Below are 25,241 nucleotides of genomic sequence, written 5' to 3'. Positions count from 1 at the left end.
CCTTCCATCCTTCTGAGGTTGGTAAAATGAGGACCCAGATTGTTGGGGGCAATATACAAATAATGTTTACAGAGGGCTGTAAAGCAGTATATAAGTCTAAGTACTATTGCTATCCCTTCCTCTTTTGTGCAATGGGCCTAATTTACAGTTAGAAAAATAAGAAAATGAGCAAGGCGGACATGGACAGATTTACCCATTGGCTGAAATTTCAGTTTAGTCCTGGGACAACTGCTCCTTAGCCCAACCATGCATAGATAACATGTTTCCCTTATTAATACACGAATGATTGCAAATTCCTTTCTTTAAAATAGTCATTCTATGTGTGCCAACTCCCCAGGGCAGACAATCAGTTCTCTGCAGGTTGATGAAACCGCTGGCTGATATGCATACATTTTCCCTATTCAAATCCATATAATAGCGACAGAAATGGAATAAACATCTTGCCTATGTCCCACCCATCTTATTTTGCTTTGCTTTTCTAATAATAACAATTCTTTCCTTGCTGTTTCTATCCGAACAGCATTCAGACAATAATAGATACTTTTAAACTATTAATTTGTTTCCTTAAAAAAGGATTCCCCCCCCCTTTAAAACAAACTCTTCGGGGGGAAAGGAGTCCTGCTAAGCTCAGAATCTTTTTATTTGCTGCTATTAAATCTCTTAGAGCAGCTTTACATACTGTGTATCTTGATGGTAACTATTATCCTATCAGCCCGAATCATTCTTCAGAATGCACTTAAAATTATGAAAGAGGTACTGAGAGTTGTTTCACTCGTTTGTGACATTCAGGAGGGGCGAAGGGGGTGGGGTGGGGTGGGGGGTCGGTGTCAGACTTTATTTTGTTGATAAAACGGTATTTTGTCACTTGGCAATAAAACTGCTTATGGGATCAATCAGGAAAACAGGTTTTTAGAAAGAGGGGATGTTAAAACAAGCATGCCTGCATCTAACCCAGAGGTGGGTTGCTCCCGGTTCGGCCCGGTTCAGTCAAACCAGTAGTGGAATTCAGGCCTGGGTCATGACCCAGGTGTGCCACACCCCCGAACCAGTTCCCTTGTTGCCGCTGGGCCGCCGCCATTTTGGATTTTAGTGAATGCGTATGCGCAGTTCACTGTAAATTGTGCTCATGCACGAAAAACATTTTACATTGAACAGCACACATTCATATAGTTTGTGTACCAGTAGTAAAACCGGCAGCCACCTACCCCTGATCCAACCCTAGTAGTTGTCATTCAAGCATGCATAGCAACCGTTTGAAGGGTAGATCTACATATGATATGATTGGGCCTTTAGTTCAGCGGCCTAACAGGGTCTATAACTCAAAGTCCTTGAACCTCAGAAAAAGTTCCTATTGAGTCAATACTGCTTGATCTGGCTTGGTGTAAGAGAAATGAATGGTGTGACGATGCTGTTTGCTCTCCCATACACTATCAAATCTGGGAGGGTAGCTAATGGTCAAAGTAGTCCATAGCGCCAAGGCATATGGAATTCAACCCAAAGGTGATTTTTCAAGAGGCAACTGGACTTTCTATTTTGTTCTTCGAAGATGTTTTGCTTCTCATCCAAAAGCTTCTTCAGCTCTCTCGGATGAGAAGCAAAACATCTTCAAAGAAAAATCAGAAACTTTTCAAGTTGCCTCTTGAAAAAGCTCCTTTGGGATAACCATGGCCCGCATGACGGAGAATTTCTCTATAGACAATCCAACCTTGACTTTTTCTAGGCATGTCCAATAATTTTATTGCAAAATACACATCTGTGTGCTACGCGAATCGGCCATTGGTTTTGAGGATTCTGGAACAGGAAAGCACATCTGCATTCATGGTCTCAGGTCTTGATGTTAGGCCCAAAGCATTGCTGATCTTGGCTGGGCTGGGCAGGATCAGGCCAGGTGAGAGGTGAGATGGGAGAATGTCAGCAAATATCAGAGATGTTGGCTAGATTGAGATGTGGGGAAAGCCATTCCCATGGAGGCAACAGTGAATCACCTCTGCACTGCTGCCAAGATGGTTGCATTGATGAATTCAATGGAAGTCAAACTTGACTCAAAGGTTTTTTATTTTACAGAAAATTCTGTTTCTCTGAGCGCATCCCTGAGCAAAGCCAAAGCCTGGGAAGCCAGTATAGCCCTTCCGAGACAGGTTTGCAAATTAATAGACACAAGAAGAGAGTTTCTAGCTTAACCAACTGAGAGAAGAATCCTTTTAACCATTAAATATTAATAGACCAAACCTTGAGTTAAACAGTGTTAATGAAAACCAGAAAATGTTTTGAAACATTTTGCTGAATTCCCAAAGCACAATTTTTCACCCAATTATGGAAGGAAATCCCTTAATTTTCTCCTATCCTTCCTTCTTTCCAGTAGATGATTGGAAAAAGAGCTCCTGAATCCACCTCTAGAAAAAGTCAAGGTCTTTTCCCATTTAAAAATGATATGATGCACATTGTTGATAAAGGCAATTGCCAAAAATAATTCATGCAGATAGCAATGTCATTTAGGCTTATATGCCACCCTATAGAGCTTTACAGGACTCTCTTAGGACCAAAATTGAGCCCCAAAGTGTCTGTTGCTAAGCAAGACAGTTATTAAGTGAATGTTGCCCCATTTCGTGACCTTTCCTGCCACAGTTGTTGAGTGAATCATGCAATTGTTAAGTTAGTAACATGGCTGTTAAGCGAATCTGGCTTCTCCATTGACTTTGCTTGCTAGTTGGTCACTAAAGGTGATAACATGACCCAGGGATATTGCCATCATCATAAATATGAGACAGTTGCAAGTATCTGAATTTTGATCACATGACCATGGGGATGCTTCAATGATCGTAAGTGTGAAAAACGGTCATAAATCACTTTTTTCAATGCTGTTGTAACTTTGAAAGGTCACTAAATAAATTGTTGCAAGTCGAGGACTAGTGGTATATAAAGATAAAGGTAAAGGTTCCCCTTGCACATATGTGCTAGTCGTTCCCGACTTTAGGGGGCAATGCTCATCTCTGTTTCGAAGCCAAAGAGCCAGCGCTGACTTCTCCGTGGTCATGTGGCCGGCATGACTAAATGCCGAAGGCACACGGAACACTATTACCTTCCGAGCAAAGGTGGTTCCTATTTTTCTACTTGCATTTTTACATGCTTTCGAACTGCTAGGTTGGCAGAAGCTGGGACAAGCTCATTCCGTTACACAGCGCTAGGGATTCGAACCACCAAACTGCCGACCTTTCTGATCAACAAACTCACGTCTTGGCCACTGAGCCACTGCATCCCTAGCGGTATATATAGAAATATTCATAGCTTCTCAGGGAAGGGAAGTCTAGAGTTGTTAGGATCATGGTTAAAATTTCTAATGTGATTAAGCCAAGTGGGTATGGATGGCAGTGCTCCGCCACCAGCCTGCGGAGCTGGCAGCAGAGTCAGACAGTGAGGAGGTTGGGGAGGAACATGGGCCAGTCCTGGAGTCTGGGAAAGGCTCGGACGAGGGCTCTGTGTCGGAGGCAGAGAGGGGGCCAGGGCCATCTGGCAGTTATGTACTGCCTCCGAAGCCTCCAGAGTCAGACACCAGCGAGGCAGAGGAACAGGCTCCCCATGTTCCCAGTCCGCACAGAGCTGCCAGAAGGCAAGAACAGTTAAGACAGAAGGGATGACTCGGGAGTAAGGCTTGGAGGTGATTGGCCCCTCCCATAGGACATAAAGGAGAAGCAAAGGCACGTGAGCCTTTGCAGGAAACAACTTGGTTCATGCTGGTCAGTTTACCTTCTGAAGCTCCGTTTTGACTCTTTGCTCCATGTGGCCTTGCCAAGCTAATTGCCAATTAAGTCTTTGGCAGCATTTCAAGGAAAATAAAGGCGGGTGCTTTGGCAGCCTATTGTAGGACTCTTTACAACTATTTGGGACTCATTACGGGCTGTGGATGAACATAATTCACAGCCTTTGAAATAAAAAGAGGGTTTTGGAGACTAAGCATGTGCTTTTTACTGTATCAGGAAGCCTAGGTCAGAGCAGGTAGATTTTCACGGGTGTAGTAGGTATGCTGGTTTTGTTGTATTCGGGTCTTTTCCCATGTAAGATTGAGATTGTCTTTGCAACGTTTCAGCGAGATCTCACTCGCCATCTTCAGGCTGTGACCACAGCCTGAAGATGGCGAGTGAGATCTCGCTGAAACGTTGCAAAGATAATCTATGTATGTATTTGTGTTACAACCCCTATATATGTATTTGTGTTACAACCCCTGGTATGCCCAAATATGGGAGGGAGCTCACTACTCCCCCTTTCTGTCCTTTTGGCTCATTACAGAAGACCATCCAGGCAGAAAACCATATTTTTATTTTTAATGTTGCCTTTGCTATGTTTGTGTTGTATTTGTTGTATTATGTTTGTGTTGTATTTGTTGTAATATATATATATATATATTAGGAGAGAAGTTTTGAGAGCACAGCGCCTTGTATTGTGTCATCATTGGTCTTAGACTATGTCAAGCCCCTTCTAATGCTACTTACATGGTGTGTTTGAAAATGGCTGAAAGCCAATACACCTCGACATACAAGTGACCACTTAGCCACCATTCAAAGTTACAATGAATTTTCCTCAGATCTACTTATGTCTTTAAAGTTCAGGCTCCTGCCTTCACTCCCACCCTACCCCACAGTCACACGATCACATTCTGGTTTGTGCCTTTTAAGGCAGAGGATAATTGAGTTGTATTTCAACACATTGTTTACTCTTACTTTGAATAGATCTCTATTCAACAAAGGCTTATTGTGGGGTTTGTCTGTCTGTCTGTGGTACTTTCTTTCTTCATTATGCTGCAGTTACTATCACAGTTTTTTTTCTTATTATTAAATCTTTGTAGACACTATATACCCTGCCTTTGAACTTAAATTCCTGCACTGCCAACCATTAGCATCCAAGCTTACGTTGGCAAAGGATGGAATGTTATCCTTTAGAAAACAAACAATATTAACATTAAATAATGATGATTCATGTTTCTTTTTTCCTATAACCCCAGTTAGACAGTTAGTACTTCAGCTTTGTTTGGGGCTGCTTTGGCAAATGAGTGTGGATGAGAGTTTAATTCTTTGACACAGTGAGCAAAATAAATCTTTATCAGTCAAACAAGTCAACAAACAAGGCAGAGTATTGAAGAGGTCACCACGAATGCTGTATTGGAACAAAGGCAAAAATTATGCCTGGCATAGGTTACATTTTATGCTTCATGGTTGTTCATTCTATATGTCATATCCTTTGAAATGAAGCTTGCTTTTTTGCATTGTCTCTTAAAGCTACTGTTACCCCAGGGGTTCCATGGTTATGGGCTGATTTGTCACAATGGAAGCAATGAAGTGGGAAGTGCTTTGCATATTGCTATGATGATCGTCAAATATGGAAAAATCAGTTTACCTGAAAGTTGGCTTTTTTATCCCCATAACCCTCCACAGTACAGGCTTAAAACCTGGGCTCTGTTGGCAATTGTGACTACTTGGTGATGCAAATCTCAGTTTCCTACCGTTGCAAAACAGCTTTCTGATAAAGTAGTGCCTGAGTTGTGGACTGGTGAAAAAGGAAAAAAGTCCAAATATCTGGAATTATAAGGACATAAGAGCCCCTAATGTTAATCAGAAAGATCAACTGTTGTTCGATGAAAAGATCAATTTCTGCTAAATCAGAAAGACCAATAGCTGTTAAATCAGAAAGATAAATTGCTGCTAAATCAGAAAGATCAGTTGTTGTTAATTCAGAAAGACCAATTGCTGTTAAATCAAAATGATTAATTGTTGTTAAATCAGAAAGACCAGTTGCTGTTAAATCAGAAAGACCAATTGCTTCATCTTGTTTTAAAATTTTGGCCATTCTAAATTTAAATTGTAGCACATATATTGAAGTTTCCAGAAAGTATAAAATGCCATCCAAGGCCCCCAACATGAAGTCAACCAGAGAATAAGTGGGACATGACACACTCATGGGCAACTGGCTGCAAAAAATGTTAATTGTTTTAATTATTAAATACAGGGTTGCCAAAGAGCTCATTAATGGTTAATGATCATGACAGTTGTCCCTTTCCTCCCCCTAGAAAGCAATTTCAGTTCCCAGGCAGTTATAGGAAGCTAACCATTCAATTTATTGTTTGTGCAAAAACTACATACACTCATTAGTCTTACTTGCGTACTGGGGTGTGTGAATGGGAGCAGCACAGCCATTGTTGCCTTCTTTCCTTGCTCCAAAAGTGGTTTCCCCATTTCATTACTAAGGTGTGGTTTTAGAATGAATATCAAATTCTTATGGGAATTTGTTTCAACAACAGTAATTGGGAGTTGGGTAAATGAGTTTAATGAATTATTATCATTAGAAGTAGTAGTATAGGCATGAAAACGTGCAGTCACAGCTGCCAATTCTTTAGTAGGTGTTGACCTTCATATGTATTGAGTTCTTCCCAAGAACCTAGAATGCCATCATTTTTCTGCATAGTGTATGTGTGGATCCAAGCAGTGCGGTCCTTTGCAATTGACAGATGGAAATGTTGTCAATGCCTATATTTACTAAGTGCCACCCCAAATTTGTTGGTATAGTACCCAGTGTCCTCATATCCACTGGGACCAGCATGGCCAGTTAATGCCATAATCTTTCCATTTCGAATCTCAGATCGTGATATTTTGTGATCTTCTCCATTTTTTTTCCCTTTCTGCTGTCTCCTGGTAGTGCCACATTAATTTTCCACACTTTCTCCCTTTCAACTACAGTTAAAATATGCTGTTATGAGCCAAGACTTATCGGTTTATATATTGATAATCCTGAAATAGTATAACCAGTTTGTTTTCAACTTTTAACCTTATTATTATGGTTGGTCACATAGTCAGCCAAAGGTTTAGGCAGAATTTGGCATTTTTATCCATCTTTCAAGTCCTTCTGAAGGATCTGGGATAGGCAGATATTGTCGTTTGATTGCGTTCAAGGTATCATTGCAGGTTGTAAGGTGTTCCAAGTAAATCTGCCTTTTGCAATGGACTGAAGATTTTGTCACTGATGATGGTGTTCAAGTGATGCTCCAGTTGTTCTGGGATTGCATCCAAGGCATCTTATTGCTATTTGTACCACCTTTGCTCTCTTTTGCCACACTTCTATTTCTACTTGCAGGTCTTTGCATTTTGTGATTTTTCTCCAGTTCTTTCTCTTCTACTCTGCTGTCTCCAGGCACTGCCACCTCCACTATCCAAACTTTTCAAAATCTTTCTTATCAACAGGAATTAAGTCTGGAGTGTTATGTAGCAGGTGCGTGTCTGTTTGAATTCTAACATTTTATTTTTATTAGAGAAAATAGGTGTTCAACATTTTTTTAAAAAAATTCTTCTACCTCCCCCTGCTCTACTCATACATATTCATAAGATTTAAATATTCAGGCTTTCTTTTTTTTCTGGATAGTCCTGGCAATGGCTGCTTTTCTCAATCTGTACTTCTGGCATTGCAAAACAGAAACAGAAACAAAAACAGGCTTTCTCCTGAGACAAACCAGCCTCAAAGCAGTTCCAACTGCCACAGATGACAGAGGCAGAAGCGTCACCTCATCATGCGATCAATCAACAGAGAAGGAAGCATCCTTTCCTTCTTCCTGAATAGGCGTCCAACTGGTATTATGTAGCCAGTTTCCATTTGTGAAACCCAAATCAGCACAAGAACATTTTTACTCTTCGCGAGCAAACTTTCCCCCATGCAGAGAAAGAGCTGAAATGGCTTCAGATGGAGCTGAAGTTTCCCCCACAGCTCCGTCTTCATTTTAGTTCAAGCCTAATCATTTTGACCAATCTATCCTGCTCTATATGTGAATGTCCCCTTAGCCTTTTATAATTATGTTTACCTAGACTGAATATCATGAGCTTGAAATATCTAGTCTTCTGTACCTTGCCAGCCTGCAATTCCCATTATTCCTCACTATGAGAGCTGATGGAAATTTAAATGTAAAGATATGGGTGGGAGGACACAAATTACACCTATCTATCTATTTATCTATTTCTCTATCTATCTAGCACCTATCATCTGTAATCTATCATCTATCATCCACCCATCCACCCACCCATCCACCCACCCACCCACCGATCTATCTATCTATCTATCTATCTATCTATCTATCTATCTATCTATCTATCTACCGTGTTTCCCCAAAAATAAGACAGGGTCTTATTTTCTTTTGACCCCAAAAATAAGCACTTGGCTCTATTTTCGGGGAGGTCTTATTATTTTTGAGGTGCAGGAGGTGGCGAGCGTGTTGCAATATTTTTGGAGAGGGCTTATTTTGGGGGGAGGGCTTATTTTGGCACATGCACTCAAAAGCCCGATTGGGCTTATTATCCAGGAAGGTCTTATTTTCAGGGAAACAGGTATCTGTCTGTCTGTCTGTCTGTCTGTCTGTCTGTCTGTCTGTCTGTCTGTCTGTCTATCTATCTATCTATCTATCTATCTATCTATCTATCTATCTATCTATCTATCTATCTATCTATCCCGCCTTTATTATTTTTACAAATAACTCAAGGCAGCAAACATAACCAACACACTTTTGTCTTCCTATGTTCTCAAAAACAGGAACCCTGTGAGGTGAGTTGGGCTGAGAGAGAGAGAGAGTGACTGGCCCAAAGCCACCTAGCTGGCTTTCATGGCTAAGGCAGGACTTGAACTCAGAATCTCCCATTTTCTAGGTCGATTCCTTAACTACTAGACCACACTGATTCTATTATTGCTTTGCTGTAGGACTGAGTGTACTAAGTTTAGTGTGTATCTTATGCACACATTTGCATACATTCTTTCATTGTCACTCTCCCCGCCCTTCTCAATTCCCATTATCTCTAACCCATATACTTCAGGAAGTTTAATTTGTTCTTGGTAGTAATCACCATTAAATAGAAATTGTTGTCTTCTGTGTAAACACATCATTAGTGAAACTGGTTTCTGCAGTGTCCAGATCTCATTTTTATTAAAATGAAACACTTTTTAGACTCCACACTGTGTCCAAGAACGAATGGTATAATTTTAACCCATTGGGCTGGCCACAGATAATTGGACTGCCATTGGATTGGTCGATTAGAGAAATTCTCCTGTCTCTCCCATCTCATGTGCTACAATTTGCATTTCCCCCCTTCTTCTCTGGATCTCAGTCATGGTTTCCTACTCAGGCAGTTGTAATGAGCATTATAAATCCCTAATGAATACATTTTCACATTCATTTTATAGGCTTGTTTTTATTGCCAAAGATCGGAGGGAGAAAAAACAGGTCCAGTTAAAACGGTGTGGGTGATACGATTGCACAGTTTTGTCTGGGGAAAGGCAGCGTAGCTTCTGCCTCTTTTTTTTTCTTTTCATAATGACAAACTCTAAATGGAAAGAAGAACACTTGATTTATGCAATAAATACAGGTCTTTGTCAGTTCAGCAGAGTAGAAGCTAACTCTTTGATTTAACCAATTCAGAGAGAATGCAAGGCACTCCTTGCACTACCATGGTAAGATAATGATACTTAACTTTAGCCTTATCACATGATAATAGTGTTTTGGGATCGTATTCATCAGGAATGATTTAGGAGGCAATTCATCTCTGAGGTTTTAGGAGAAAAATAGAGGGATAGGGTTTTTTTTTGTTGTTTTTTTTTGAAGTAGATAACCATGGTTCTAATCTGGCATTCTTCCTTATACGTTTTTGAACTATATTGCTTTTCTGAAGCATCTTTTCCTGAACCTTACCAACAAGTCAATATTATCTTTTCAGAGACGACCTTACAGGTACTCTTAAGTTACTCTGTTTTGTCACTAAGCAAACTGGGTTTTTAGAAATTCACTTGAAGTATATTTGGTGCAGAGAGAATCACAGTACTGTGTGTGTTTCTGTTCTCCATTTTATTTTATTTTTTTTAAAAAAAGTTTTTTTATTTTTCCATTTTCATAACATACAATCACATGTATACTATGACATAGGCAACATCATATGGTATTATTAAATCTTTACATCAATTCACCTTAACGCACTTGCTTTTGGCTACGCAACTTTCCAAACATATGCCAGTTTATAGGGAACTTTCTAAATGAAATGTTGTTTTTCATAACATTTCTGCAATAAAGAATATGCGTGATAAAAACATTTTGCTCCTGCAGCCTCTGCTGTGACGGAGTCCACTTACATCAACCAAAATGCATTCTGTTTATTATTTTTTACATTCTTATCTTATTTAAAACTCAGGTAAAATGTACAGGCATGAGCTATAACAATGATCTTTGCAGAAAGTGAGACAGATGACTATTAACCACTATTAGCCACAAAGGTGCTATGAACCCCCCATTTCATAGCCAAGGAATGTGAGTTGTGTAGGTAAGTGAGGAGCATTATGTGACTGAGATTGGTTGGTGGTGACTAAGATGAACCTGATCTTTTGCTGGAGAGACCCTTGGATCTGTATCCTCAAAATGTCGAGTTCCACCTCTAACTCAGCAAAGGAAGCTCAACTCCTCTCTAACACGAGGAGGCATAGTTCATAACTGTTTGTATACTTTAGGTGGTTCATGAGAAAGTCTTGCCACGTAAGATTTTGCAAGGGCCTGTTAATGACTTGCGACTGGAGCTTGGATGGAGCTCTCAAGCAGGGTGTAGCTGGTTCTCAACTTATGGCCACATTTGGGAACAGAATTTCCATTGCTAAGCAAGGCGGTTGTTGAAATAAGTCACCCCTGATTAGTATCATGTCTGGTTATTAAGCAAATCACTGCAATTATTCATCACATGGTCAAATCCAGCTTCCCCATTGACTTTGCTTGTCAAAAATTGGCTGGGAAGGTCCCAACTGGTAATCACATGACCCCAATGCACTGCCACCATCATAAGTGGTACTATTGAGCAACGTATCACCTATACTGTACCTGTGCATTCCGTTTTTGTTGCTTAAATGTAGAACCTTACTCTTTTCACCATTGAATTTCGGTTTATTAGATAGTGCCCAATGTTCAAGTTTGTCAAGATCCTTCTGTATCTTAAGCCTATCTTGCAATACATGGCCCTGATTGGGCCATATGATGGACATGGGTGTGCTGGGCAGGGGCTTGAACTTTGACTTGGGTGGGGAAAACCTGGAAACTTTCAGATTTGGGTTTTCCCAGATGTGCCAAGATGACATGTGTAATAAAATGGACATTTGAGGAAACTCAAGCCTTGGAGTCTTCTTTCATTGGGGGTATTACCTGGAACCCTTACACAGTTTTATTTCCCTATTGTGTAATATTCAGGGCAAACGACAGACTAAATGAATCTGTATGACAAGTTCTTCATGGATAACATAAGCACGACAGAATCCCAGAGGTTCAGAACAAACAAACAAAATGTCAGCAAGGAAATGAGAGTTGGTAACTGATCTAATCTGCTTCGTCTGTTTAAGATCAAGAACTTTGTGTTTATTCCCACGTTTTCCTAGGGTTTGATGTTTGGTGCTAGAAACTGTTGTTGCGGATATCGGGTGCTGCATGACAGATTTATGAGCTTTTTTCTTAGCACTGTACTAAACCAGAAGGGCAAATGAAGTTTACTATAAGGAATGCATTCTCCACTACTTCCGTAAGTCACACAAATTGCAGAATAATACAGGTATTCCTTGACTTAAGACCAAATTGGGACCAACATTTTCATTGTTAAGCAAGAATGTTGCTGAGTCATGCTCAATTTTATGACCTCTTTGCCATCACTGTTAAAAATGAATCACTGCCATTGTTAAGTGAATCTTGCAGACATTAAGTGAATCAAGCTTCCCCCATTGACTTTTCTTGCCAGAAGCCACCTGGGAAGGTCACCAATGGTGATTACATGAGTCCAGGACCATCAAATACATGCCAGTTGCCAAGCACTGCAATTCTGATTACACGACCAATGGGATGCTAGGATGGCTCTAAGTGAGAGGACCAGTTGTAAACCACTTATGTCAATGCTGATGTAACTTCTTTGGGTCACTAAGCAAATGGGTATAAATCCAGGACTACGTACAGTCCATAAGCAAGGTGAGGATCCCATTCCCTGCTCTAGAATATTAGGGAGGTAGTGCTAACATAACACGCATTCCACCTACTTTCTGCAAACTTGTGAAGGGCCCCTATGAAGCTCAGTCTGTCTGCAGGAAGTGCAGCCTCCAAATAAATTGGGGCTATTTTGCAACAAGGGATGGCTGTGAAGGTTGGACCATAAGGAAGGCTGAGCGCCAAAGAAATGAGGCCTTTGAACAATGGTGCTGGAGAAGACTCCTGCGAGTCCCTTGGACTGCAAGATGATCCAACCGGTCAGTGCTAGAGGAAATCAACCCTGACTGCTCTTTAGAAGGCTGGATCCTGAAGAAGAAACTCAAATACTTTGGCCACCTAATGAGAAGGAAGAACTCACTGGAGAAGAGCCTAATGCTGGGAAAGATTGAGGGCAAAAGAAGAAGGGGACGGCAATGAGGTGGCTGGATGGAGTCACTGAAGCAGTAGGCATGAGCTTAAATGGACTCCGAGGGATGGTGAAGGGCAGGTAGGTCTGGAGGAACATTGTCCATGGGGTCGTGATGGTTCGGACACAACTTTGCAACCAACAACAACAACAATTTTGGAACTCAGTCAAGGCATGGTGAACCCTGACTATCCTCTTCAGGGCAAGCTCCACGCAGGTGCTGCTGATTGAATTGATTTATTTACAAGACTTTTGACAATCGGTTCCTTGGCAACATTACTTAAACACCTCCGTCCAAGGTTTATTCCATTCCATCCATCCCCCGCCAGTCCTAAAAGATGAGGGAATCAGGACCATACCGGGCTTTTCTTAATCCCCGAAGCCTCAATGCAAAATGGGAAAGCTCTTTCAGGGGAGATTTGCAAGGGAAGCTTTGTGTCAGTGAGACACAAAATGATCGTGCTGCTCCTAAATGCCCACTTCTGAAAAAGCTGGCCAGAAAAAACTTGTTCTTTGCCTTGATCCGTTTTATGGAAGGAAAGGGGAGTATATATAGAGTGGGGAGAGAAGAGGCAACAATCCAGTTAGCCAAACTGCAGAAGTTTTGTGTGTGTGTGTGTATGTGTGTTGTATTTGTGCTGATAAATAAATAAAGGGAGACTAGTATAGATCTATTTCAAGCTATTTAGCTCTCATCAGCTAGCCATACCCTTACTGGGAATTGAACCTGGGCTGTATTGCATATTAGGCCGATGTAATTGCCACTAAGCCACAGGCTCTCTTCCTTATCAGCTAGGCCAGGGAAATAGATATGTATTTGTGTTATAACAACATTTGGGCATACCAGGGGTTGTAACACAAATACATATATCTATATCTATATATCTATATCCATATCATCTATATCTATATCTATATCTATATCTATATCTATATCTATATCTATATCTATATCTATATCTATATCCATATCCATATCCATATCCATATCCATATCTATCTATCTATCTATCTATCTATCATCTATCTATCTATCTATCTATCTATCTATCATACACACACACACACACACACACACACACATATACATACAGGAATAAATGAAGAGGCCAGAAAACAAAAGCAAACAAACGAAGGACCTTCTGCTGTTTCACCAATGCATGCATACATCATACACCCCCCCACCCACCCAATTACTTGCCTTTAGTCTATTTATATCAAATGCCAGGGTGGATCAGACTGATTGCAGTCCTGCTGCTTTGCCGTTTACACCTAAAGCCTCTTTAGCCAGGGACGGCTGGGACCACTTGGGGAGAAGCAAAGGATTGTGGGATTTCAGCTAATGGCTAAGTGCAGAACATGTTAATCGTTTTCCTTTTTCCTTAAATGACTTTGCAAGGTCCAAGGTGGAACAATTTTCTACTCGGATAGGATTGCTAGAGATGATCTTTCTCAAACCAGAACCATTAAATTTCACCTGAAATAAAAGGGAGAGAGGCCATTCTCCCCTCTACTATCATCACCACTTCCAACCACCATCAGTACATCAGTATTTCTTTGAGAGCATTATCCAATGCATTAGTAGAGGGGATTGTTTGCAGAGAGAGAGTCCTATTTAGGGCTTTAGTTGCCTCGGATGGCAAATGTCATTGCTCTTCTGATTTGCTTTTCTGGGTGCATGTCTTGGGAAGAAATGCCTTCCCTAGGAACTCAGCTGTTGTGTATTACTGCCAGTGGCCAGCGAAGCTGGCAGCAGATTCGGACAGTGAGGAGGTTGGGGAGGAAGATGGGCCAGTCCTGGAGTCTGGGGAAGGCTCTGATGAGGGCTCTGTGTTGAAGGCAGAGAGGGGGCCAGAATCATATGCCAGTTATCAGCTGCCTTCAGAGTTGGACATCAGTGAGGCAGACTAACAGCTGGAGCCTGCTCCCAGTGTGCGCATACACAGAGTTGCCAGATGAAGGGAACAGCTAAAGAACAGGGGTCGACTTGGGAGTAAGGCCACAGGTGGACAATGAATGCCCCTCCCAGAGGAAATAAAAGAGGAGCGAATGGGGAGTGGAGTTTGCAGGAGACCATTTGTTTGCTTAATTGGTTTGTGACTCTCCGAAACTCCTTGCCAAGTTTAGCAGATATCGGGCTGTCAGCTCTCCAAGGTCCGTGACTGTAAATTCTCCCTGAAAGACTTTGCTGGATGTGAATGAGCAGAATTCACAGTCCATTAATAAAAGGTTTTTTTGTCGGGACAAGGAGTTTTCTTCATGCTCTTAGGAGGCCCAGGTCAGAACAATTACTATGCATAGGTCTGTGTCTGAGTGGGACAGATCTTTGGGGGTTCAGCGTTAGATCCTACCTATCAAGGTCACCTATAATAAATGGCTCAACGTGTACAGCCCATCTTCACACCTGTCCAATTCAAGAGACCCCCCATTCAGCCAGCTCTCTCCACCTTTACGATTGCTAAGGTCTCCCCTTGCAGGATGGATGCTGCGGCCTTGTACATCTTGTTTTGCACAGTGACAACAGGCCCAGCCCTAAGCAAATATTAATTCATCTCAATCAAAGGCAGGCTGTCTTTGCTGGCAGCCCAAGCTGAGTTGTTTGTGTCAGGAGAGAATTCTCCCTTACAACCGGGCTGAATCTTACCCAGCAACAGCTGCAGTCCAGCTGCTGGCAGCCTTGCTGTGCCGAGTGCTAAACCTCTCAAGGGTCAGAACTGTGGTATGTCGGTCTCCATAGCAACCAGCCAATGGGCTACTTCTGCAGAACAATTCCTCTCCTCAGGCTGAGTTGGAGAGTTAGCTCAGCCGATGGGTATGCGTCTCCAAGAGCACTGGGTTAGCAAGGTCTAAGGGGGTGTATATTTTGAATTTCTTCTTAACCCTTGAAATGCAGGAGGAGGAAGGGGGGAAAGGGGTGCCATTCGTCTGGCCACCCTGAAGGGAGAGATTTTGGGGGGATGAAAAGGTGGATACCTTAAAATTTGGGGAGGGGGAGAGAAAATGACAACAGTAAAAATGAAATGAGCAGCGGTGCACAAGTCCCTTGATTGTGCCCTGGTCTGCTTTTTCCTACAGTATGGATGAAACAGGATATACATCTCTGCATGTAATTCCTACAAATTTCAAGAAGAGAACTTCTCAGCCATCTAAGGGGGTCTGATTTTCACTCATGTAATCCAAGCTCAGAAGCCATAAACCAGTTTAAGAATGTGGCCAGGGATCAGCAGTGCAATGTTTGGGAGATCCAAAAAGAATCAAAATTCTCAGCTTGCTTCTGTTCGTTGAGAACTGTTGCCCCTATTCACAAAGAAGACAATTTCCTTGTGTGTCTAAGTGTTCTGTTCTGTTCTGTACCATACCATACTATACCATACCATTCCATTCCATTCTATTCTATTCTTAGAGGGTGCAAGAGTGATGATCATGTTGCTATCCATTCAGTCATGTCTGACTCTTGGCCATTCAATGGGCCAGGTCTCTCCACTTCTTCTGATCTTGCACTGCTTCTTGGAGTTTTTCTATCCTCTGGCTGGTGTCAGCCTTGATGGGGTCCAGCCATTGTGTTCTTTGGCAGCCTAGCTTCCTTTTACTGGTAACTCTTCCAAACATACTTGCTTTCTCCAGTGAGCAAGAGTAGATACGGGCTAGGAAGCCCTTCTCAGCCATGAAGCTCATTAAGTCACCCTGGCCTAAGCAACTTCTTGAAATTATTGTAATAATTGGAATGATTATTGGAGGATAAAAGGGGAATTTTAAGAAGAAACATTTGGAAGCTTTGGGTTGTTTTGAACCTGAATCTGTATATGTGGTGTTCAGTTAAACTAGTTCCTTTGCAGTGAATGATCTGTATTTACTGACTGTTTGTATTCGTTGCAGATCTATCTTTTTCTATCCAGAGCATAAATCACATTTAGCTACCAAGTGCTGTAGATTAATACTGTATATACCAGTTGCCACAAAATATCTTGAGCCACTTGAGGTCCTTGATTGGGCAGTCCTTTAAAGTGATTAAAGCTCATTCTCTATTTCAGGGAGAGGTCCCAGGTAGCTCATAGTCATATGTGACTCTTTGCAGCATCTCGTACAACTGTTTGTCTAGCAACCATTTGCCTGGGATAGAGTTTCCTGCTTGAGCAGGGGGTTGGAGTGGAAGAACAACAGAGTAGAATCATAGAAGGGACCTTGGGAGTCTTCTAGTCCAACCCTAAATAAATTTGAGGGCCTGCCACAAAGAAGGGGGGGTCAACATATTTTCCAAAGCACAAGAAGGCAAGACAAGGAAGCAATGGATGGAAACTAATTAAGGAGAAAAGCAACCTAGAACTAAGGAGAAATTTCCTGACAGTGAGAAGAATTAACTCATGGAATAGTTTGCCTTCAGAAGTTGTGGGTTACTCCATTACTGGAAGTTTTTAAGAATAGATTGGACAACCACTTGTCTCAAATGGTATATGGTTTCCTGCCTCAGCAGGGGCTTGGAGTAAAAGACCTTCAAAGGTCCCTTCCAACTCTTGTTATTCTGTTATTCTGTTGCCAGTTTAGTATAGTAGCTGATGGTACAGTCCAGCTCTGGCAGCATTGTCCTGCTGAGGAATGACACATTTTTACTTGGAATAGTGGCAGTTGAATCCAAATGCATCTTAAGAACATAAAAATAAGGAAAGTTGTTTTAAAAAGCAGTTCCAAGTCCAAGAAATAAATGCAGTGATTTGAAACCTTCATGGAAAACTCATGGAAAGTTATCAGCCAATCAGAGCTGGGGACAGTTCAGTTACACAGTTTCACTGTAGCTGTTTAGCTGGCATCTGCTTTTCCTTGCTTCAAAACTCCCAAGTAAGTGGCAATGTAATAATGACCATTAAGTTATCTCTTTATTCTGCACTTGGTTTGAAGCATCCTATTTTTGAACTTCAGAATTAAAGCACTCACTGGAGTCTCAGTTGGTAGATTTAATTGAAACTCCATCTTCTGTAGCTAGGCAGAAACATGAGTAGTATTTATCTTAGACTGTATAATGATGGTCAAGAGATACCCAGTGGTATGATTAAGTTATTACAATATTTGTCCCAGTTTGTTGGAGTGGAAATGATTATGCTGTCTATATCACCTCTTTTCCTCTTTCTCTCATGCATTAAGACAACATTTCTTGTTTGTTTGTTTTATTGGATTTATATGCCACCCTTCTCCCAAAGGACTCAGGGCGGTGTACAACATTAAAAAACACATATCACAAAAGTTAAAAGGAAATTAGATAAATATCCAAAAAAACAAACCCAATTAATACGACAATAACATTTTAAAAATTAGACAAAATTAACAGGCCAGGCTGGCTTGCTGGAAAAACCAACTTTTTAGGGCGCATCGGAAGGACCGGAGGTCAGGGATTATGCGAAGCTCTGGGGGCAGCTCATTCCAGAGGGAAGGCGCTCCCTTCTTGGCTTCTTACAATGCCATTTCCCACAACATCTGAAAGAAATTCTAATCGGAGTAAACTTGCTGAAACCAGAGTTTGATACCTTGATTGTAAGGAAATTTTTCAAACTCCACTTTTCAATTTTGGATGCCATTTGCTATCACTTAGGAATTCAAAGGCTGCCAACACTGAAACCGATATGTTGGAAATGTAAAAAAGAACAAGGGACCTACTATCACATGTGGTGGACCTGCCCGGAATCGCAAAAATATTGGAAAAGAATCTGGAAGTGGGCACAAGAAATTACGGGGGAACAAATAAAGTATAAACCCGAAACCTTTTTACTAGGAATAATTAAAGGGAACTACACAAAAAAAATTAAATATCTACTAACACATATATTAACTATAGCTAGAATTGCCTTTGCCCAATGCTGGAAGCAAAATAATACACCGCCAGACGAATTAGTGATAAAAAAAACCTTGGAGTGCGCAGAGATGGACAAACTAACTCAAAAATTAAAGGACAAAGAAGAATCGGAATACTACGAAATTTGGAATAAGTGGTATGAATGGTTGGATAATAAGAAAAACAATTAAGCCGAAAACAATATACATAAATAAACATAGAACTGTATATAAAAGTAGGTAAATAGGTTAAATATCATAAAAATGTATAGATAAGATGACATAAGGATTGTAATATATGGTAAAGAGAGGAAAACATACATAGATACGACGATGTAACATTGTACAAACTGTTGATATAAAGATTGTAATATGTGATAAAAAGACAAAAACAATTAAAAAAATTATTTAAAAAAAAGGAATTCAAAGGCTGGAAAAGTAGGCTCCAAGTTTCCTTCTTCGGCAAGAGAGGATTCTGTCTTTCTATCTCTTTCTCAAAATGTTTGAACGTTTTTCAAAGAATTTGGGAAAGGTTGATGCATTGGATAGATGTGTGAAGGAGGCTACTGTATTTCAGTTTTCTGTAACTGATCTTCCCAGCAGGATCTAGCTTCTTTCCTACAGGAGCTTCCTGCTTGAGCAGGGGATTGGACTAGAAGGCCTCCAAGATCCCTTCCAACTCTGTTACAGGTGTCCTCAACTTGCAACAGTTTGTTTAGTGACCATTGAAAGTTGAAACAGCACTGGAAAAAGTGACGTATGGTCATTTTTCACAATTACCACCGTTGCAGCATCCCCAGGGTCGCATGATCAAAATTCAGATTCTTAGCAGCTGTCTCATATTTACGATGGTTGTGGTGTCCTGGGGTGTGTGTGTGTGTGTCATGCGATCGCTTTGCAAAATCAATGGGGAAACCGGATTCACTTAACACCTAGGTTACTAACTTAACAACTGCGGCAAGAAAGCTCATAAAATGAGACAAAACTCATTTAACAAATGCCTCGCTTAGCCACAAAAATGTTGGGCTCAATTGTGGTTGTAAGTGGAGGAGTACCCGTATTCTGTTAAAGCTTGTTGGAGGGAAAAGAACAGAGAGCAAAAGAAGGCCAGGGCTTCTGCTGAAAAGGGCTAAAAGGTCCCCATAAGGCTTCCACGTATCTTACAGGTGGAATCTTGTTTTATATATTCTTCTTGGGAAGTATTGTTTCAGTGGGTCAGGAGGGGGAGTGAATTCGTTGCTTCTGAGAAAACCCGGGGCGTGCAAAGTGCAGCTGCCTTGAACTGGTTCAAAGGAATGATCCAATTTGTACAAGACTTGGTTTTGAGGAAGCAGGATGGCTGGGTGCCTGCAACTTTAGTTGAGCCCCCTCCCCTTTTTTCTGTTGTCCTTATGCTTCTGCCCATGCATAAACATTAGGCAGTAGACTGCCAAAAGCCCTTGAAGTGGCTGCTTTGATGGGACTTGGCCACGTCAAGCCTTTGATATGTTTTGGGCCCCTTTGAGGCTTTGCAGAATAGCCAGAAAGAAGCTGTTTGGAAAAGCAAGCCTGCAATTGAGGCAGCCTGCTTCTCCGAGACTTTGCACAACCTTCAGGAAAACTCTGCAATACCTGAAGGGTTTTTTTCAAAGATGCATAAAGCTCTTCCTTGGGTAATTCATTTACATGATCCAATAGCACTCTTTGAAGATTAGACCTGGCGGGAAATTTGTCGTACCTCTGATCCAACCTTCTTCCTTGAATTAGAAAACATTTCAGAACTTTTCCAATACATCCTGCAGATAGTTTATGCTAATGAAAGCTGCATTATAGATCATGGATTCATCTACTTCAATATTCGTTTATTAGTCAAGTGGACAAGTAATAACAAGCTATTGGTATTAGCAAGTATTAACAAGAGAAATGACGTTTTCCAACAAAGATGCCTTCGCGAAATCCTAAAGATTCATCATTCTGACTATATCACTAATGAAGAAGTGCTGCAAAAGAATTTCTCCTGCAAACTACACAACATTATCACACGCAGAAGACCCCAAATTGCAGGTCACATTCTATGCATGGAGAACAATTAAATTCCCATGGTGGAAGTGAGGTGGGCCCCTTCCCCACCCCATGCCAAACCATCAACGGAACCCCTTGAAATACATGGTGAAGAACATTCATGGAAGGCTTAAAGACTCTAAACATCACATGAGAAGACGCTGAAATGACCGAAAATGATAGAGATCCCTTGATGCTCGATATGCTACATAGCTTGGGAGGATCTAATGCTTAAGCTAATGCTAAATCTGTCAGACGCCGGGGAAATCAGGAGATTCAGGCAGTTCAAATGAGTATAAAGATTTATTGCAAGCTTAAGCTCTCTACAAAAATCCGACCAAATAATAGTCAAGGGAAATGTGTGGGAGATAAGAGAGGCATTCAAGGTGGGTTGGACTTAGATCTCTTGCAGGCACACGGGGGCTCATGACGTATGACACATTTGACCCCTTCCTTGGGCTCAGCCTGTTCATCTCCTACAAAATCAGGCTGGCAACAGGTCTCTAAGACTTGGAGCAGATATAGTTCCCAAATATATACTGTGGTGAAACTGAAGCCATCCAGCCTCAAACCTTTCTCTGAGTGAAACATTTCTCCTCCTGTGAAGTTGTAACTTTGGCACTTGAATTCCTTCCGAGTTCTTCATCTAAACTGTATATTTTGGAACAAGTCAGCACAACACATGGTGTGGGTAAATAGCTCCTTCAATCTGTTTCAAACAAACACAGGTTGTTATTAATAAATTGTGTTCCAACACAATAAATTGCTGTCTATTTATGATTTGGATATATTAGACCTCTGCAGAAATATTAATATGTTGAAGTCTGAATTACAAGTTTTGTTGCAATAACCAAAGAGTTATATAGATTACACCAAATTAATTAGAGTCTTTATCTAAGCACTATGTTTTAATGTATCAACACAGTACAAGGGGTGGAGAAACAGCTTCTTAGATCTCCTTAAAACTATTAAGAACAGATTACAAATTCAATGGTGCTCTTAGGAAGTATGTCTTCCTTAACTAAATACGTAATTTTGCAGAGGGTGACGAGTTCCTTGAGTGGAAGGAATATTATGGTCTTGTGCTATTGGTTGTCTTTAAGATAATAACCCTGGGATGAGAATACACAGCTTGCCTCAACTGGTGACAATACTTGGTTGACCTTTTTTTGTGGCTGGGTCTAAGTTGGTTGAAACTGTTTTCTTGCAGTCGCTCCCCTCCATCCAGCTTCCTTTGACACCTTCTGCTCAGAACAAAGAGAAGAAACAATAGAGGAATGGGGAAGTATATGTGTGAGGACCTCTTATATAAATATTAATGTAAAGATTTACACAACTTTCAGTAAAGGATGACCATATTTCATTATAACTATATACAACATCAAGTTTTCAGTCTTCGGAATAACGGGCATTCTAAATACTTATTGTAAAATATTGACTCTGCACCAAAAGATAAAATTAACAACATGATAGAAGCAACACTTTTCTGGAGTGACTGCTACCCAGTTTCCCCGAAAATAAGACCTCCTCAGATAATAAGCCCAATCGGGCTTTTGAGCGCATGCGCTAAAATAAGCCCTCCCCTAAAATATTTCAATGCATGCACAGCTGGTCCCTGCCATTTCCTGGGGGGAAAGGGGGAACATGCCCCATATGTACCTGCCATCCACGCGAAACGGCCTTCCAGAGGCCGCTCCCAGAGACCCTAGGCTACCGCGCCCATTCTCTTAGTGGCAGCCGCAAAAAGAGCAGCAGGCTCAGCGACACTAGAGCTTGCAAGAGTGTGCCAGAAACAGAGACAGAACTTGCGTTCCTCTTTGGATCAGCTGCTCTGTGGGCTACGATTAAGGAGCATCCTGCACCTCAAAAATATTAAGACTTCCCTGAAAATAAGGCCAAGCGCTTATTGGGGGGGGTCAAAAGAAAATAAGACCATGTTTTATTTTAGGAGAAACATGGTAGAGCATCTTTTAGGTACTCCTGGGTCCTTGTAATTACAGATGGTCCTACTTTAGAGAAAGGGCTTTACAGGAACAATCAGATACTCTGATCTTGTAGAAAAGCAGGCAAAATTGGAGGGAGGATTATATCAGCTAAGAATCATTACATTGCCCCCAAAAATCCAGGTCCAACCCCCCCTGAATTTTGTTGGCCCTTATCTGATGCTTATCTGATGCCTGTTTAGTATTGAATTTTAGTGGACCATATTCTTGCATGTAGGCTTGAATATATCTTCTGTATTGCAACCTAACCTAATTCTTGGGCCTGACAGACCTCTGTGTAATCTGTATGCACAAAGGACTATGCATGAAATGCATTCCAGAAATCAAGACAATGGATTCTGCAGTGAGTTTATGCAAATAGAACTAGGCCAAGACCAGTGGCACACTCCTGATATATGCATACTGATATATTCAGAGGTTGCATAGTTGTCTCAGAAAGAACCATTTGGTTTTACCGCATTCCTAAGGCTGCAAAGGAAAATGTTGTGGGAAAATCCTGGAGTATTTGATATAAATAATTTCTGTGCCTGTGGGGCAAGTGTGTGATTACCCTTGTGCTTTTTCAAGCCCATGTTGTCAGCTTCTTCAGGAGCTCATCTACGACCCGTCATTTCTGCAGATTAATTGCAAAGTATCCACTAGCTACAGTGAGTCATCTTTTCTCTTCATGATGAAAATGATATCCAAATTATGTTGATTACATGCCGCTAAAGTATGCAAATGATGTACATTTCCTACTGCTCATGATGTAGTTTCTGATGAGTCTCTCAGGGCTCTAACAAGTTCCTTACTTCTGCCTGGAGGGGGAGAAACACAATTAGTTTTTTTTAAATAAATAAATAAATTGGAAACAAGGCTGTCATCTTTTCAAATTGTCATGTGAGACAGGTATCTAACCCTGCTGTCCAAGGACAAGTTCTGAATGAAGACCATTGGAAGGTGTTTGGTGAACAAATTCCAGTGATATGACATGCTGCTGGATGTGCCAGGTATCGGGGGGGGGGGGGGGGGATATTTCAGAAAGGCTGGCTGGGTAGGAATAGCATGATATAGAGTTATATTGTTTATCTTGCATACAAGAAGGCCAGACCATAAAGAAGAGGGATTCAACCTCTTCTCCAAAGCATCTGAAGGCAGGAGAAGAAGCAATGGATGGAAACTAATCAAGGAGAGAACCAACCTTAAATTAAGCCTTAATTTAAGGCCTAATCCTAAGTGGAATTTTCCCCAATGGGATTTTCCCATGTGTTTTGCCAGGAAATGTACATAAGGCAGGCTCAAAAGGCGTCCCCCCTCCTAACCATACCGATGGGCTCTGAATCCAATGGCAGTGTCGGTTTTGCTCTGCGAAGTCATGGGGAGCTAACCCTAACCCTAAGTGGAATTTTCCCCAATGGGATTTTCCAATGTATTTTGCGAGGAAATGTACATAAGGCCGCCTCAAAAGGCGTCCCCCCTCCTAACCATACCGATGGGCTCTGAATCCAATGGCAGTGTCGGTTTTACTCTGTGAATTCATGTGGAGCTAACCCTAACCCTAAGTGGAATTTTCCCCAATGGGATTTTCCCATGTATTTTCCCAGGAAATGTACATAAGGCAGGCTCAAAAGGCGTCCCCCCCTCCTAACCATACCGATGGGCTCTGAATCCAATGGCAGTGTCGGTTTTGCTCTACGAATTCATGGGGAGCTAACCCTAACCCTTAGTGGAATTTTCCCCAATGGGATTTTCCCATGTATTTTGCCAGGAAATGTACATAAGGCAGGCTCAAAAGCCATCCCCCCTCCTAACCATACCGATGGGCTCTGAATCCAATGGCAGTGTCGGTTTTGCTCTACAAATTCATGTGGAGCTAACCCTAACCCTAAGTGGAATTTTCCCCAATGGGATTTTCCCATGTATTTTGCCAGGAAATGTACATAAGGCAGGCTCAAAAGGCGTCCCCCCTCCTAACCATACCAATGGGCTCTGAATCCAATGGTAGTGTCAGTTTTGCTCTGTGAATTCATGTGGAGCTAACCCTAAACCTAAGTGGAATTTTCCCCAATGGGATTTTCCCATGTATTTTCCCAGGAAATGTACATAAGGCAGGCTCAAAAGGTGTCCCCCCTCCTAACCATACCAATGGGCTCTGAATCCAATGTCAGTGTCGGTTTTGCTCTACGAATTCATGGGGAGCTAACCCTAACCCTTAGTGGAATTTTCCCCAATGGGATTTTCCCATTTATTTTGCCAGGAAATGTACATAAGGCAGGCTCAAAAGGCGTCCCCCCTCCTAACCATACCGATGGGCTCTGAATCCAATGGCAGTGTCGGTTTTACTCTGTGAATTCATGGGGAACTAACCCTTACCCTATTAAGGAGAGATTTCCTAACAGTGAGAACAATTAACCAGTGGAATGATTTGCCTCCAGAAGCTGCAGGTGTTCCAACACTGAAGGCTTTTAAGAAGACATTGGACAACCATTTGTCTGAAATGGTATAGAGTTTCATGCTTGACCATGGGGTTGAACTAGACGACCAGCAAGGTCCCTTCCAACTTTGTTATTCTGTTTGGTTAAGATCTTGGTTAGATGAAGCTCTTATTGTGGTTCCAAAAAGCTTCAGTTGCTATCAGAAACCATGTCCAAAAGTTAACAGAAAAAACTTGTGCAAATCTGGATTGTTATTCCCACTTTACCTTGTAAAGACAACAGTTGTTTACTTTCTTCAAGTAAATAACTACTGTATTTGTGAGAAAGTCCTCACCTATATCAAGACTACAAAGCATCCTGCACATTATAGCTTTAACCATAGAAAGGGAGTAGCAGACTATTATTTAGCTGGACATTATGATGGGGAATGTTCCTTTTTGGTGAGCCAGTTTTTTTGTCTGGATCTGTTTAGTAGGCACTGAGGTATGATGGCTTTTCCAGCTGCTCACCCAGGTTTCTTACAGGGCAGGGAAGATTTG

The 25,241-nt window shown here is 41.3% G+C and overlaps 1 protein-coding gene across 8 annotated transcripts in view; it reads left to right on the top strand.

Annotated features, from left to right (window-relative positions):
- PKNOX2 (PBX/knotted 1 homeobox 2) overlaps positions 1–25,241 on the top strand; it is a 275,402-nt gene that overhangs the window by 90,198 nt on the left and 159,963 nt on the right. The window contains exon 1 of one of the 8 annotated variants that reach the window (XM_081961088.1): positions 23,251–23,277. The exons of the other annotated variants lie outside the window; for them this stretch is intronic. The gene's annotated coding sequence lies outside the window, so the exon portion shown is untranslated. Of the gene's footprint in view, positions 1–23,250; positions 23,278–25,241 lie in introns of those variants that run through there. 8 annotated transcript variants of the gene reach the window in all.

The sequence above is a fragment of the Natrix helvetica genome (genome assembly GCF_964273705.1).
Source record: "Natrix helvetica genome assembly, chromosome: 8".
NCBI classification, from domain to species: Eukaryota; Metazoa; Chordata; class Lepidosauria; order Squamata; family Natricidae; genus Natrix; species Natrix helvetica.
Note: the sequence above shows the minus strand (reverse complement) of the source record. Positions and strands in the feature narration are given on the sequence as shown.